The 4,365-nt window shown below is 47.3% G+C and overlaps 1 pseudogene; it reads right to left on the bottom strand.

Moving 5' to 3' along the window:
* Window positions 1-1,909: 1,909 nt before the first annotated feature.
* Window positions 1,910-3,633, bottom strand: LOC123185879 (vacuolar-sorting receptor 1-like; annotated as a pseudogene).
* Window positions 3,634-4,365: the final 732 nt, after the last annotated feature.

Here is a 4,365-nt window from a genome sequence, read left to right as displayed (position 1 = left end):
AGACTACACCTGCTTCCTTAGTAGTAACATCATAAGTGGGCTGTAGACACACAAGAAGAGGTGATCCATCGGAATTAGTTGCCAGGCGCCACAGAGTATATGGGCGCTGCTCGTCCTCATGCTCGTGATCATCACCATCGTCATCTCCCCCTTGGTTATAAAAATTATCAAGTATAGGTGGTGGAATGTTCACAGGACCTTGGAAACACAAGAAGAAGGTTAATTAGTAAAGGGAAACTTGCCAACCCGCATGCATGTGGATGAAACAATTATAATTACGGTGGAAGACAAACGTACCGAAAGCATAAGGATTCCATGCAAAAACAGTGCCACGAGTGGTGGAAGCAAATACAAGGCCCTCGTATTGAATTGCATAACAGTACTCATCCGTGTACAGAAACTGATTTTTGAGCAATATCCATCCAGTCGAACCACGAAGGACGGCAACAAGCTTGTCGAAGATAGCAACAACTTCATAGTTGTTGTAATTCCAAGAGCGGTTGGGAACTCGACAAATTGCTATCTTCCGTAGAAGACAGTCACCATGATCGTATTTGAATGTGCGTACAATACCGATGTGCTCAACCTCTCACTACTAGGGAAAAGGCTACTAGCAGCGCGGGTAAAATGGCTACTAGTAGCGCGGGTACTCGCGCTACAAGTATCGCGCTACAGCTAAAAGTTAGTAGTAGCGTGGGTCGAACCCGCGCTACTACTAACTTTGTTAGTAGCAGCGAGGGTTCAATCCACGCTACTGCTATTGTGAACCACGCTACTACTAATGAAATAGTAGTAGCGCGTCTATAGTCCCAACGCTACTAGTATCCTAAATACTAGTAGCGTGCCGTTTTATCCCCACGCCACTACTAACTTATTAGGAATTAAAAAAATCAACCAAATTCATTCTATCACACAGTTGTCGTATCTTCTCCAGTTCCTCATTGTAGCAGCAACTCATGTATAATTTCATTCTATCGCACAGTTACATAAGCAACTACGTTCCTCCTTGTAGCAGCAACTCATGTATAATTCCATTCTATCGCACAATTACATAAGCAACTACCTATGTAAGTTGTTATGGCCCGATCCGAAAATTGGACCACTCGTCAATATGCGGCGCCTGCACGGCCTGATCTCGCGGCCAGCAGCTGCGACGAAACACATTGGATAGCCTCGAAGAGCTACACCTGACTAACGGCAGCCGCCGCCTTGAGTTGTGACGCAGTCACGTCCCTCTCTTTGGCCCTCAACTCCAACTGAACTGGTCGATGTCCTCCTTGTGCCTCTCCACCAGCTGACGGAGGAAGCCATCGTACATGTGCCCCATTCACCACAAGGGTAGTGACCTCATTATGCTCAGGACAAAATGCCTGATACCTGAAAAGCAAATAGGCAAGAAGAATGGACAGTTGACTGGACACCTTGATGGATGATACAAATGAACAAGCGAAAGCTTCAGGCCAACACAGGCCAAGACTCTCATTTCATTCATTTAACTATAGGACTGTAGTTCAACTCACGCTCCTCACGTATGAGAAACATGGGCCAACATATTCACCAACTACAATTTTCAACTGTACTGATTTAAATACCCCTATTACAATGTGCCAAGATGGTAATGCAAAATGCTACTGATGGATACCAAGATAACATATATTCAGAATGTATCACACAATACGGAAAGACAAGTTTGCTATCATAATTGAAAACAGACAAGTTTGCTTCAGTACAAAATGCCTAATACCTGAAAAGCAAATAGGCAAGAATAATGGATAGTTCACTGGACACCTTGATGAATCCTATGAATGAACAAGCAAAAGCTTCAGGCTAACACTCATTTTATTCATTTAATCAGAGGACTATAGTTCAACTGATGCTCTTCATGTATGAGAAATATGTGCTAACATATTCACCATTTCAATATGTAGGTTAATAGCAATTCAGAACTGTACTGGTAAAAATATTCCCATTGCAATGTGCCAAGATGGTCATGCAAAATGCCACTGATGGATACCAACATACCATATATGCTAGCCATACCTCTGTATTGGATGTCGTTGATGACGAGCGTGGGCAGGATGGTGACGTCCCCCCTTGACCCGCGCCCGATCTGGTCCTCCTGCTCCTTGGACAGCACGGCGTTGTCGGTGTCGGCGTCGGGGTCGCCCATGCACGCCAGCACCTTCTCCAGCGACACCCTAGCAACGCCACCACCTCCTCCGCGCACGCCTTGCTGTACTTCTTCCCCTTCATGGAGCACCGTGATCAGCACCGCCGCCGCCCCCGCCGCCCATGCCAGTCAAATTGTTGTTAATTTACAGCCAGAGTTCTGTACCAGAATTCATTTTTTATTTATTACTACACAAAATGAAAGTTTGGAATTCTTCCTTTCTTTGCTTGGAAATCAATCAAGGAAGGATGATGAAACAGATAGTTGATCTGATGCTTGAAGGAGGTTAGAAAATGTGGAATTATTTCTTTCTTTGCTTGGAAATTAATCAAGGAAGGATGAGACAGATTGTTGGTCTGTTTGATGCTGTCTTTGGCTTGAAGGAATTTCTCGCGGCACCAACCGATTGGAGTTGGTAGTGGAGGTGTTGTGATCAGGTGCGTTGCGATGGTTGGATCAAATGAAATGGGCACCAACAAATGCAATGACTGTTTTTATACTGCATCCATGTCTGAATCTACTCTTCTTGCTGTCTGGGTTCAGAGTTGGCAGGTTAGGCAGATATCTAAAACTGTTGACGCAGACCAAAGGGGAACAAATTGAAGATAATCTATCAGGAAAATATTAGTTTGGTGCGTTATACTCCGGAGGGAGTACTAAATTCCATTTGAATTTGGCGCGTTCCCACAGGTTGCATTTGAATTTGTGTTTTTTAAAATAAATTTCACTAGTATTCAATTTTTTGACTAGTTATGCATGATATATTGGACCAAGAAAAGTCGCCTGATTCTACCTTTTAGTACAAAATATCTAACTAAATGGAACACGGCAAAATTGATCTCCACTTGTAAAATCCCTTCCCCCTCTGCAGATTAAGAAGCTTCTAAAAATCTCTCATATCTGAGTTGGAGATATATCTACATCAACAGGATTAAAGTAATACTACTAGCACTAAATTAATTAGCATGTGTATGTAATAGGCTAATATATTAGTAGTACTAACTCCCATCAGTAGCTTCCTTCCCATTTAACACATCACCGATGGAAAAACTAAATTCGGTGGCACCGTATATCATCGGACAATTCAGGCTCGCACAGTTGCACATCAGCAATGTCTTCCTCGTGAGAATTAGCCGAAGCCAGGAATCGATCAATCAATCAATCAAACAGCAGGGTTAATGGCTGAAGGTAATTGGTGAGCGTGTGGTGTGTGTACCTCCGCGGTCGAGCAGGAGGACGACGGGGCGGCCGGACTTGGAGTTGAACCTGGCCGGGAACTCGGTGTATCCGGTGGCCTTCTTGTATGGGTAGAGCACGGCGCCCGTGAGCGTGCCGCCATAGTCGGGCACCCCGAAGTTGCCGATGGCAGCGTCGTGGTGACCTCGGATGTGCTCCGGCGCCAGCACCCTCACGCTGCTCTTCTCCACCACGAACCGCCCCCGCCCCCGCGTCGGTGCCACCATCGCCGTGCACCTCGTACCCCTTGGAGGGGAGCAGCTCCGTCAGGTAGCTCCGTCCTGCCATGTGATGCCCGTAGCGGAGGAGGAGTTGGCGCCGCGGCAGGCGGGCATGTGCGTGGCGGAGGGTGGCGAGGGTGGGCAGCTGCGTGAGACAGGGAGCGGCAGGCGCGCGGCCACCGGCGTGGTGCACGCGGAGGGGGGCATGGGGGCGGACGGACGTGGGAGAGGAGGTGGAAGGGAGGCCGGCGGTGAGTGGGTTGGGAGAGGAGAGGAGGTTGGGGATCTGGATCGGGCTGCGTGGTGTTTTTTTGAGAGAGACGGGGGGTGGGTGGTGTGGGACGGTCCGGGTGGGAGGTGGTGGTGGGGTGGACACGCTTAGTAGTAGCATGGGGGTCTTACCTGCGCTACTACTACTTACTTAGTAGTTGTGCCGGTTTTATACCCCTCGCTACTACTATGGCCTATCCCGGGGGCATTGCTGTAGACCATTTAGTAGCATCGCGGGTTTATACCCCTCGCTACTACTATCAACTTAGTAGTAGTGCAGTTTTTATACCCCTCGCTGCTACTAATTAGCAGTAGCGCCCATTTTTAAACCACGCTGCTGATAAACTTCTGTGTATAAGGTTTTCCCTAGTAGTGTCTTGGCAGTCTGCTGAGATTATTGGAAGTGGAACCCGGTCACGAGTGTACACATTCATAAGTTCCCACTCACAGTTGGACCCAGTGTAAACA

The sequence above is a fragment of the Triticum aestivum genome, chromosome 1A (genome assembly GCF_018294505.1).
Source record: "Triticum aestivum cultivar Chinese Spring chromosome 1A, IWGSC CS RefSeq v2.1, whole genome shotgun sequence".
NCBI classification, from domain to species: Eukaryota; Viridiplantae; Streptophyta; class Magnoliopsida; order Poales; family Poaceae; genus Triticum; species Triticum aestivum.
This window is presented reverse-complemented; position numbering and strand designations above follow the sequence as displayed.